The sequence below is a fragment of the Sus scrofa genome, chromosome 10 (assembly GCF_000003025.6).
Source record: "Sus scrofa isolate TJ Tabasco breed Duroc chromosome 10, Sscrofa11.1, whole genome shotgun sequence".
In the NCBI taxonomy this organism is placed as follows: Eukaryota; Metazoa; Chordata; class Mammalia; order Artiodactyla; family Suidae; genus Sus; species Sus scrofa.
Window position 1 is genome coordinate 51,132,067 of NC_010452.4, and position 13,087 is coordinate 51,145,153.

A 13,087-nucleotide genomic window follows, 5' to 3' on the forward strand; every position below is an offset into this window, starting at 1 on the left:
ATATATATACATACATATGTATACATACATACACACATACATATACACACACACACACATATATATGCATGCCAGTGATGCAACAGCTGATGGGGACTCTGCAGGAGGATTTGGTCCTATCCTGTGCACATAGGCAGAAAAATATGTACACCGATCAGAGCAGATGAAATGTATTCTATTATTTATAGAATCTTTTTAACTTTTTTACTTGTTTATTAAAGTATAGTTGATGTAGTGTTGTGCCAATTTCTGCTATACAACAAAGTGATCCAGTCATACATATAAATACATTCCTTTCTTATATTATCTTCCATCATGTTCTATCCCAAGAGACTGGACAGAGTTCCTGTGCTGCACAGGTGTTCATAGAATCTTGATAACAGAAAGGTGAGGCAGGCTGAGAGAGTCAATGACGGCCTCTTTTCTGGCTTATTATTCAGCTGAAGGTGAGATTCCTCCCACCCACCGAAGCATAAACACATGGTGGCTTTATTCGGTCATGCAAAAAAAAAAAAAAAAAAAAAAAAGTCAGCTCATTGGCATTTCAGGGCTTGAACTGGAGATACACATACTCTGGGACCCAGTTCTCTTTTATCTTTATAATCTAGTATCCAAGAGCTGGCTTTCAGACTCCAAGTCCCCTCATGGAACAAAACGGCTGCTGGAGCGCTATCCACTAAATCTGCATTCTAGGAAAAAGGAAGGAAAAAGGGAGAAGGATGTTCTTGTGCCCTTTATTAATTAATTACTTTTTACTTTACTGAATTATAGTTGACCTATAATATTACATTAATTTCAGGTGTTCAACATAGTGAATTGATACTTTTATAACACCATACAAAGTTATCATATAATATTGAATGTATTCACCATGCTGTACACTGTATCCTTGTGACTTATTTACTTAAATTGGTAGTTTGTATGAAACTCTTAATTTCTTTCACCTATTTTGCCCCCTCCCATCCCTCTTCCTCTGGTAACCACTAGTTTGTTCTCCATATCTGTGAGTCTGTTTCTGATTTTGTTATTATTTAATTTTTATTTTTCCTTCTAGATTCCAATTTCTGCCCCCTATTTTTGAAGATGTTTTCCTGAAGACTGGTAGAGCAGATCACTTCCATCTCATTGATTAGACTATAGTTACATCCAGCAATTCGACTTATAGGTACTTTTCCAAAGAAAACAAAAACACTAATTTGAAAGCTACATATCTTTATATATAAAGATATATATACATATACACACATACATACCCCTTGCTAGTGTTAACAAAACTTTTTTTTTTTATAGTATTTAAATTTGTTAGGGGTTTCATGAATAATTTGTAAGCACATTACAAAGCTCTGCTAACAATCATTTGGGAAAAAAAAAAAAAGAACATGGAACTTATGCCAATACTGTGTGCCCACTGCTAGTATCTCCTCCTGAGATGTCCTATCTGCTGGTTTCTGCAGAAATAGCTGCTATTAACAGGGGGGTGCTGCTTTCTCCAGGCTGTGACTATATTTTGACCTTGACTGTTACTGTGATTTGATTGAGCAAACTGCAGTTTGTTGCTTTAGTTCTTTTGAGCAACGGTAATATGTGGAACATTTTTTTTTTTTTTTTAGAAAATCATAAAACCTTAAAGAAATGCTTGTTAACCAGGCTAAAATTTCCAGCAAAATAGCCCCGAAGTTCCTGATACTGAACATCTCCCCTAGATTCCTTGGATATATTCTTTGCATGTGTTTTCTCAGAGCAGTTAATAACAGGCTTGCACAGCTGATTTTTTTTTTCCTAGCCCATTTCACAAGAAAAATGTCAGCAAAACAATTTTCCTAAAACAAAAGGAAGAAAGTGTAGAAGCAAAATAGCTGGGATAATTTAGATTATTTCGAATGCCAATGGCACTCTCCTAGAAACATATCCTTTATTATAAGAATCGATAGCCTCTTAGAATCATTTGGAAAGAGAAGAGTTAATGCTATTTCTTGCCTTTAAGGTGACTCTCTAAACTGGGCCAGTACACAAACTAAGTGACAGTTTTGCTAAAAGCAATATTCCCTTTATGAATTAAGTGCTAGTCTTATATAAGAGTGAAAAGGCATCTATTTACGGTAAAAGCTGAGGAGCAACAGGTGGACTTGAGAAAGAGTATGTTATAAACTGGCAACTTTTAGTTTTGTGTATTTTGTTGTCATTCTCTTTTGATCCTCTGAGGGCCCACAGTACGGAACACCCAGAATTTGGGGAGGGTCACCCTCCCCAAATTACGAATGTACTGCGGCTGCTTCCCTGACTCAGCACCAGGAGTTACAGGGAGTTCTCTCTGGGGACCTTTCGAACATGCACCCAAAAGGCTGCCATCTGCTGAGACACCTTTTATTCTTCACCCATGAAACAAACAGATGTGCACCCTGGTGTCCTCAGAAGTTACTGGCCAAGGAGGGCTGTCCTAAAGATACACCAATAGCTACACTCATCCTCCCATCAGATAGGATCCTACTGGCCGGCCGACAAAACACAAGGGAATCAAGTCAAGTCTTCCTTTGAAGGCAGCCGAGGCTTGGCAGTGTAGTGGTGGGAACGCTCCCCATGGTGGCAGAAACAGGACTTCTGCCGAGGACAATACAAGGGTCTTCCCTTTGAAAGGGACAGAGTAGGCACAGGTAGTTGTAGAATCCCAATAAGGGACTACAGATAGAGAAGGAAACCTAGGGGACGGTGGGAGACCACCGTCTGTTAATAAATTGCTCAAAAAAGCCATCAGCACAAGGCAGGCTTGCTGGACTAGTGGAGGTGCAAGAATTGCCTCAGATCGTTGGGTAGGGGGTGGGATGAGACCTGCGTTCAGATTCAGACCAAGGGCTGGAGTTTGAGGACCGCCCTTGTGCTGATTTGAATACACACCATACGGATACTAAGGAAGAGCTACTTATTGCTTGAAGAAAGAGGAAAAGGCAGTCTTTTCTGACCTCCACTCCCCTTGGATGATAAAACTGTAGCCCACCTAATCCTGGGGCAGAGCCTCCTTGCCTGCCTGCTGGCATCTCTCACAAGCATCCTGTAATAAATCTACTTCTTGCCTATCACTTTGTCTTTCACTGAATTCCTTCTGTAAGGATGCGTGAAGAACCTGAACCTCAGTGAGTCCAGACACCAGATGAGTGATTTTAATTTAAAGCCACCGTTTAAGCCCCAGTCTAGGTTTGGGCTGGGTTCGAGTCCTGGCACGTGGGTTCTAGTCCCAGTATGTGTTCTGGCTAGGTTCAGGCCATTAGTGCTGTCAGTTTCACCTTCTTCCTCCTAGGCGGGGACATAATTTACCCCAACAAGAATTAGGATTCATGACTGGGGTCAGAGAGGGAGCCGTAAAGCTTTTCTGCCTTTTTTTTTGTTTTTAACCAATGGCTGGACTCATCCTTAAACCGCTGCCAAGGTGGACACGGGCAAATTCAAATAGAAGTGTTCTCTCTCTCATATATGTGCATACCTGCACCCACGTGCGCTCATACATACACACTCATTCTTTCTTTCATTCAAATAGATGAAAACTACCAACTGCTCTCCTTACCTAGTCAAAGACTCTGGAGTCTGAACAAAGACCGATGCTATGGAGCCCAATTTTACCCCACCTATCCGCCCCAGAACTCAGAGAAATTCCCCTGATCCAGAGCCACCAGAACGTGGCTGGCGTGGATCTTGCTCCACTAGAGTGTCGGAGCCCTTACCCTGGGCCTCTGGTCTCTGTAGTCTCAGCTGGGTAGAACCATCTCCGCTCCCAGGCCAGGAGCCTTCCTCCAGATCCTCAGCCGAGGGGTCCTGGGCTTCCTCTCTATGGGGTCTTCGCAATCCTTAGTTCCATATTCCAGATCCTTCCTCTCTCTGTGCTGTGCAGCCTAAGAACACTCTGTATTCTCCCTCTCACTGTAATTTAGGCAGGACTGTTCCTTCCCCTCCACAGGGGCTGAGGTCTCAGCCCTTCCCTGAGGCAGGTCTCTGGAATTCTCCTCCAGTTCCACCTCTTCCAGGCCTCTCCGCGTCCCTGTTTCCACAGAACCCCACAGGTCCAGTGAGGCCACTCCTCTCCCTCTGCCTCAGAAAACCACAACCCTCGCACTTATAGTCGGCTGCCTTATCGCCTAGAGCTAATGGGCCTTTCTTCTAGGTCACCTCTGCCAGAAGCTGGCAACAGCTGGAAGGGAGGCACGGGTAGGAGGAAGGGTAGGATGCCCTGGACTGTGGAGACTATGGCTTCCGGTTCCAGGCAGTTTCCCTGGAAGAGAATGAAGGTACCTCCTGATGCTGGAGGCCGCTGGGTACCAAAGGCGGTCTGGCTCCACCCAACAGGCCCCTCCCTTGCTCCCCCAGAGAAGGAGACCACCTGCAGAGAAAATTATCCTCCTAAACCATGACTCCACTCCAGCTTTCCCTGCAGACGGTCCTGATTTGGAAAAGGCATGCGGGCCGTCTTTGAAAGATGACTTCTGTTTCTTAGGTCACTTGGAATTCCCTGTAAGCCCCACGGTCCCAGGACAACTTACTGACCTGACATCATTAGCTTTCTCTGAAACCTAGTCCTCTTTTCTGAGTGTCTTATTATTTTAAAAATCACTAGATCCTAATTTCTGAACCTTCTCCTTCCAAATACGAGTCATCAAATCCTATACATTTTTTCCTCTCCATTCAGATTGTCACCATCCTAATCCAGACCCTTATGACCCCCTGCCCCATCACCACATGAGAATCTCTGTGTTCTAAGTTACCCCAATCTCCCTGCACTACCTAACCAGTGCCACTTGACACACTTTCTCCTTTTCTTTGTGTGCACCAGTGCCTTCAGTGGCTGGCCAGTACCTATGTACAACCCACTGTGCTGTGCATGACTAAACTTTTCAACTTTATTTTCATTTCCTTCCAATAGGTATTTATTGAGTACCTGCAGTGTACTCTACATCCTCCTTAGCTCCAAGGGAACGAATAAGCCAGACCTATTTCTTTTTTTTGTCTTTCAGAGAAGGGGGTTGATATTTAAGATAAATGCTCAGAAAGAGATGCTGTGAAAGCATGTATGGGGGAGACAAAGCTAGTCTCTGGGGTCGTGAGATGCCTCCTTGGCAGTGACAGTTAAGCTGAGGCCTCAAGCTGGAATAATGACTAATTAGTGAGGTGTAGGTGAGGGGGCAGGATATGCAAAGGGCCTGATGTGGGGAACATTCTGATGCATCTGTGGGAAGAAGGAAGGCTGGTGTGGCTGGATGTAAGAGATACGGGGAAGCACAGTGGGGGAGAAAGGTCAAAGGTCACCAGGGCCCAGACCATGCAGAGCCTTGGAGGATGCATTGAGGAATCTGGGCTTTATTAGAGGCAATGGGAAATCAAAGGCATGTGTGAAGCAGAGGAATGTAACCATTTATTGTGTTTTTTTTTTTTTTTTTTTTTGTATTTTTTGCTTTTTCTAGGGCCGCTCCCGTGGCATATGGAGGTTCCCAGGCTAGGGGTCTAATCGGAGCTGTAGCCCCCTGGCCTACACTAAAGCCGCAGCAATGCAGGATCCAAGCCGCGTCTGCAACCTACACCACAGCTCACACCAACTCCAGATTCTTAACCTACTGAGCAAGTCCAGGGATCGAATGCGCAACCTCACGGTTCCTAGTCAGATTTGCTAACCACTGAGCCACGACAGGAACTCCCATTTAATGTGTTTTTAAAAGATCACTCCAGCTACAAAGTGGAGAAGGTTTGAAGAAGATGCTACTGGGAGATCAAATAACAGGTGCAGCAGTGTAGACAACAGGTGGGGTGGGTTGGACCAGTGCCATGGATGTCAGTGGAAACAGAGAAAACACATGGATTCAAGGGAGAATGAGATGCAAGGATGAGCAGTGAGGGGGAAGGAAGAGATGGGGGGAAAGTTAAGGAAGAAGCCAGGTGCTTAGACGTAAAGAGTCAGGGGCCCCGGAGAAGCAGATGGGAGTGTGGGGAAAGCTTAGATCCAAGTTGAGTGTTGGATAGTTCAGTCCAAAGTGGATACTTCTAGCAGGTAGTAGCATACATCAGTCTGCAGCTCAGAAGAGAGGTCCCGTGTGAGATGGAAATTGGAAGTTCAGAGGCATCTTTGGTGATTGAGATCGTGGGGTTGGATGGAGTTGTTTAGGGAGAAGCTGTAGAGTGAGAAGAGTGGCCTGGGCCTGAGGCTCAAGAAATGGCAACACGGAAAGGTTGAATGGAGGAGAAAGAGCTTGCAAAAGAGACTTAGAAAAAGAAGCCAATTGGGAGTTCCCGTCCGTGGCTCAGTGGTTAACGAATCCAACTAGGAACCCTGAGGTTGTGGGTTCGATCCCTGGCCTTGCTCAGTGGGTTAAGGATCTGGTGTTGCCCTGAGCTGTGGTGTAGCTCAGATCCCTCATTGCTGTGGCTCTGGCGTAGGCCAGGGGGCTGCAGCTCCAATTAGACTCCTAGCCTGGGAACCTCCATATGTCATGGAAGAGGCCCAAGAAATGGCAAAAAAGACCAAAAAAAAAAAGAAAAGAAAAGAAAAGAAAAAGAAGCCAATCAAATGGAGGAGAGAAGGAGGGTGTGGTGCCCAGAAAGCTAGAGGATGAAGTCTGTGAAGGGATGGGGGTGTGACAGGTTTGACTCTGCCTGCTGAGGACGAGCAAGTCCCCATGGAGCCATAGGGATCATTAGTAATATTTATTTATTTATTTTCATTTGTTAGTGTGAATTCTACTTGGGGTGGTCCCCTATATCCTGGTTGATATCTTACGAAAGTAATATACAGTAAAATTCACTCTGTGCTGTCAAGTTCTCTGGATTTTGAAAAGTATATAGAATCACATATCCAACACCACAGTCATGATACAGAAGAGTCTCATCGTCCCCAAATGTCCTTCTGCTGTCCCTCTGCAGTTTAACGCCCACCCTAACTCCTGGAAACCACTGATTCGTTTTCCAGCATTTGAGTTTTGTCTTTTCCAAAATGTCGCATGGTGTCATTCATTATGTAGCCTTTGGGACCTGGCTTCTTTCATTTAGCAAAACAGATTTCAGAATCATTCATGTCATTACCTGAATCAATAGCTCATTCCTTTTCACTGCTGAGCAGTATTTCATCGTGCAAACGTACATATCGCAAACTGTTTATCCATTCGAAGGTTGAAGGCTAGATCGGCAATTTCTACTTTCTGTGGATTATTAACAGAGACATCATAAACATCTCCATGCAGGTTTTGCCTGAACATAAGTTTTAATTTTTTTCTTTCTTTCTTTTTTTTTTTTTTTTGGTCTTTTTGCTATTTCTTGGGCCGCTCCCATGGCATATGGAGGTTCCCAGGCTAGGGGTCTAATCGGAGTTGTAGCCACCGGCCTATGCCAGAGCCACAGCAACGCGGGATCTGAGCCGCGTCTGCAACCTACACCACAGCTCACAGAACCCACTGAGCAAGGGCAGGGACCGAACCCGCAACCTCATGGTTCCTAGTCGGATTCGTTAACCACTGCGCCACGATGGGAACTCCAAGTTTTCATTTTTCTTGGGAGTGTGAAGCCTGGGTTATAGGTAAAGCCATGTTTAACTTTATAATCACTAGTACCTTAAAGACTATGTAGTTTTGTGGAGGTAGTAAGGTCAAAACAGGATTGGAGAGGGTTAAGAAAAACAGGACTGGAGAGGGTTAAGAGAGAAGGGGAGATGGATACAGTAAGGAAAGCAATGCTCTGGAGAACTGTGGCTGACATGGAGATGGTGAACAGGGCTGGGGATGGAGGTGGCCATGAGGTTAAGGGAGGGAGGGTTTGGCAAAGATAAAAAAAGACTTGAGTGTGTTCAATGATGATGAGAAGGAGAAAGCAGACCGAGCGATAGTAAGGTTTCTGAGAGGATGGGAGGGACCGGTTATTGTATTAGGCGGAGGTACCTCCTCTATTTTACTGACAGCACAGGAAAGCCTTCTCAAAGCCCTAGCCTTAATGTGACCTCATAGCAGAAGGTAGATGACAAGTTCAGACCTTTCCAACTCCCTAGCCATAACTACCCTTGACCCCAACGGGACGGTCGCATGAACACATTATGCTCACACTGTTTTCTAAGAGCCAATCGGTGTTTTTGGAGGAGGTGGCCCATCACCTTTGCTTGTCTGGCTGTGATGGAGCAGGTGCAAAGGAAAAGGAAAGCTACAAATTCAGAGCACATGGTTAATATTTCTCCTCAGGACATGTTTTTGCCTCATTTACCACAGAACTATTCTTATGATATTCCAAAATTTGATCTCAGTGGCACAAATGACCACCAAGTCATCAAACAATGTCCCCACAGGACCTGGGCACATATAGGACTTGGGGGTAGGTACCACGGTCAGAAAAATTCCCCTAACTTTGTACAGTTGGGCATCTGAGCCAGCTTTCTTGATGATATAAACATGCTTCCTTGTTAGAGACCCTGACAATGACCCTTGATAATTCGAAGCAGTGGTGACTTTTCCATCTGACTCATTAATGAGTAAAACAGGCTCTATTTTTTCCTCATCCGTTTCTATCCTTAAAAAGAAAACAGTGTAACAATAATGATCCGTTAAGAAAACAAGCTTTCTATCAACTGGAATGATGATATTGCAAGTTGTTGGGGATCCTGGGGAGGAAGCTATGGATTAAGACCTTCAGACATTTGACATGACTCCAGCCAATCATTAGGATTCCATGAAGCCTAACTGTGTATGAAGCAGAGCAATCTGTAAGCCAGGACTGATAATAACACACGTAATTGTTGGATATCAGATTTAATATCTTCAAAACTCACAGGAACCAATCCCTGTTCTGTGGAATAGTTGTTCTATACAAAAGAACTTGCTGCAGCAATCTGAAAAAGCAAGAGGTTTAACATCAGGAAACAAAATTTCTTATTTTTGGAAAAGGCTTAGAGACAGTCATAAGTCTAATATAATCAGGGCAGGATTCTCCAGCTGGCAAGTTGAGCTGTGAATCCAGAAATAATCTACACAGGTGACTACTGTTTTAATGACTTCTGGTTATTGTTTTGATTTTCTCAGCCACACTGTTATATAGTGCCAGCCTGCCATACTATAAATACATTTGCTTATGCATTAGAGAAAATCCTTCCAGAATACTTAGCACCGTGAAAGCAGAGCTAAGAATGTTAGGAAGGAGCTCTGTGATTATGAAGTTGTTGCTTGATTTTGAATCACTCACAGACATCTACACAGTAACCACTCTGTGCTGGGGGCTGGGGATCCAATGTGGATTAGAGAGAGACCCTCTCCTGTAAAATACACACAGTCCCTCCTGTATCACAAATGCCCTTGTTGGAGTTCCCCTTGTGGCTCAGCAGGTTAAGAAGGCAACTAGGATCCATGAGGATGTGGGTTTGACCCCCTGGCCTTGCTCAGTGGGTTAAGGATCTGGGGTTGCCATGAGCTGCTGCATAGGTTGCAGATGTGGCTTGGATCCTGCATTGCTCTGGCTGTGGCATAGGTCTGTGGCTGCAGCTCTGATATGACCCCTCATTCAATAACTTCCATATGCTGCAATTGAGGGCCCCCCTCCAAAAAAAACCCCTTGGAAAGTAGAGACTAGAATCCAATGCAATTTGTATCACTGGGAGCACGGAAAGGGGAAGCCTAGCTCTGTTTGCAACATCAAGAGAAGGCATATTTAAGAAAGTGTTCACAGCGACTGAGTCTCCATGAAGGAACAGTACCTCCCTAATGGAGGAGGCAGAGGAGAGCAAGGCGGAGCAGCCAAGACCCGGCAGAACAGAGACTTGGAGAATGCCGGTTTGGAAAAGACTCCTTGAGCCTGACCAAAGCACAGCCATGTGTCCCCAGCCATAAGCCTCTTCTTCAGGGAAAATCCATTCTCCCCCTAATCCTTGAAATCTGTTCTAGGCCAACACAGTTTAGGGCTGCCGAGAGATGGGGAAGGGACCAGGGAGCCCAGAGGAAGGATGCTGGGGCTCCCTGGTCCCTAGAGGACAGCCCACTCTCACAGTTTGGGAAACCAGCAGATGCCTTGCTCTTTCACATCCCATCATGGGAAGCCCTAGGAGCCAGAGGTCTCTCTGCTCAAATATAAAGAGAGAATTACAACATGCTCTTTCTAACTCCTGGGCAGCCAGGAAGTGTGTACACCTCCTAATTCCTCTGCTCCTCAATGTGTAAATGTGAAGCTTGATGAGATCATCTCCATGATCAGGAAACTCTGCTGCAATGGAACAAAGCCCATGTTGCACGGCAGTAATAAGCTCTCCTTTGTGGCTGCTGTGGACTGAATGCTTGGGTGTCACCCCCCAATTCATGTGTTGAAATCCTAACCCCCAGTGTGATGACAGTAGGAGACTGGGCCTTTGGGAGGTGATTAGGTCAAGGGGGTGGAGCCCTCCTGAATGGGATTAGTGTCCTTCTAGAAGAGACCCAGAGAGTTCCCCTGCTACTTCTGCCACATGAGGACACAGAAGGAAGATGTCTGTCTGTCTGAGAACCAGGAGTGGGCTCTCAGCAGAACCTGACCATGCTGGCCATCTCAAGAACTGTGAGAGACACATCTCTATTGCTTATAAGCCAGCTGGTATATTGTACTTTTCTTACAGCAGCCTGAACTGACTAAGCCTCCACTGTCCAAATGACCTTTGCAGATGGCATTAAATAGATGGTCAGAATTAGGGATTCTGTCTCTGCAGAAGAGAATAAAGTGAAATCAACTAAAGGGCGTGAGAGTTAAATCTATGGCCTTCTGTCCTTCATTCATTCATTCACTACTTCATTTATGCAATATTTATTATGTTTGCCAAGCACCATGTAAGCAGAAAAAAGCTGGGATAAAAGATAACTCTCACAATAATAAAACTTCATATAGGGGGACCCCTTTAGTCAACAATCTGAGACTCATGCGGAAAATATGTAAAATTTAACACTGAAATAAATACTCATTAAACCAAGGAAGAACATAAAAACCGTCACTGAAGAATGCTCAAATTATGTAGGTTTTCAAGAACCCTCACTTTAGAAGTGGCTTTAGAAGCACATAAGGGAAACACTAAAAATAACCACTCTTAAAAATCTGTCTCAGTGTTTCTTAAAGAATTAAACAGGGATTAGGTCAGCATTGAACCTGATTCTAGTTACGATACATCTGTCAAAGTAATAAAACTACATTTCTGAAAGTTTGTCTGGGATTCATACTTTCAACTCGATCAGAAGGACATTTCTTCTGCCACGCTGTGTCGTGGTTCCTACAGAGTGGCTTTCATTTAAGGGCTGATAGATCTGCTGAGTTTGGATACCACAGATGTCTGCACAAATCTCCAAGTTAGATGAACGCCCCTCCCCAGAGTCTTAGGGGAACAGTGGGGTGACACAGATGTCCTAGGGCCATGTCATGGAATCTCTGTTACAACACCCCTGCACCAGCTGGAAACCTCAATGTCATCTGGGCACAAGGGCTTTACAGTCCCTGAGGAACAGATGGAGGAAACACAGGCACGAGGCAGTTGAACTGCTGGGTCAAGTTCACCCCAAGAGTCCCTCATGGGAAATCTGGGAGCCAGGACCAGGCTATGTCTGTTTCAGTGTCTGTTGACTACCTCCCTCCCATTCCTGGTGATAAGAAATGTCTACTTTTATTGCTAATTTTGATGTTTTTGAGCTTGAGATGGCAGTTTTCAGTCCTTCCTTCTCTTCCCTTCATTAATGTTTGGCGTATCTATTACATGAAAAAACACACTCCCCATTAAGCAGCAAAGTTATGACATTTATGGAACATTAGTCAGAAAATAGGAAACTAAAGCTTTATTCCAAGTTCACTTAAACTGCATCCTTGAAAAAATTCAGGATTCTTACAAGAACAACAACAAAAAATCAATCTGGACCTATGCCTTATTTAAAATCTTGTATACACAGAAACTTCCCAAGGGGATATAAGAAATAATTAGGTGAACAATCGTTTACATGTCTTTGCTGACATTAAAATATTCTGGCTAATGTCAATATAATAATGAATGATGTCTGTACTCTCAAAATGAGGGAGGCTATGTTAGTTTGAAATACTGTCAGAAGCAAAAGGAATGCCTAATTTGCTCAACTGCCAAAGGCAGAGTGGCGCTGGGAAAAAAAGCCTCCTTTGTCAAGGCTCCCTTTTAGAGTTACTTCCGCCTTGGTTTTAGTAATCTCCTCCTTTTAAAGCCTTACTCTACTAACAACAACCAGCACCAGACACCACATCACATAGAATTTCACCCGTCCAGTGCCAGACGTGTGCTTGTGTGTGTGTGTGTGTGTGCGTGTGTGTGTGGTGTGTAGGGGGACCATAAGGCAGCCAGGGGACTTGCCTTCAAGTGACAAAACATATATATTTGAAAATTGAGAGTATGTGGCTGTGTGTTTATTTGTGGTGGGGGGTCAGGAGGCTGATGGAGCTTAAAGATGGTCAAAGGTGCTGGAGACTTTGCAGGCTTCTCCTTGGCACCTCTTGGAACCACTCTTTTCTCTGAGTCAATCCAGAATGTCACAGGTGTGAGTTTGGCAAATGAGCATCAGGGCAAATGACAGTGCCCAGAACAGGACACGTTGATGGTGGTCAAGGACCATAAATCATACCCTTTTCTCCTAAGGATTTCTAACCTGAACTGAGGATCAGAAGACAAGCCAACAGAAATGATCATGTTCTTTGGGTTTCATGTCTCCTAAATGATTCTGAAACTATTCCTTCCCTGGGCTCAGACTTCCCTATGAATTGACATTAACATTCCAGTGACCCACTTTTTCCCCCTCAAATGTTAGTAGTTCATGATATCCCAAAGTCCACCTAGGAACCACTGAACTCTATATATCATCTACATTTTGCTTAAAAGTAAACTCTGCCAGGAGTTCCCGTCGTGGCTCAGTGGTTGACGAATCGACTAGGAACCATGAGGTTGAGGGTTCGATCCCTGGCCTTGCTCAGTGGGTTAAGGATCCGGCGTTGCCATGAGCTGTGGTGTAGGTTTCAGACGTGGCTTGGATCCTGCGTTGCTGTGGCTCTGGCGTAGGCCGGCGGCTACAGCTCTGGTTAGACCCCCAGCCTGGGAACCTCCATACACTGTGGGAGCGGCCCT

The 13,087-nt window shown here is 44.6% G+C and overlaps 1 long non-coding RNA gene across 1 annotated transcript in view; it reads left to right on the forward strand.

Annotated features, from left to right (window-relative positions):
• The window catches only part of LOC106505168, a 40,981-nt gene that overhangs the window by 9,245 nt on the left and 18,649 nt on the right, over positions 1–13,087 (forward strand). The window lies entirely within an intron of this gene.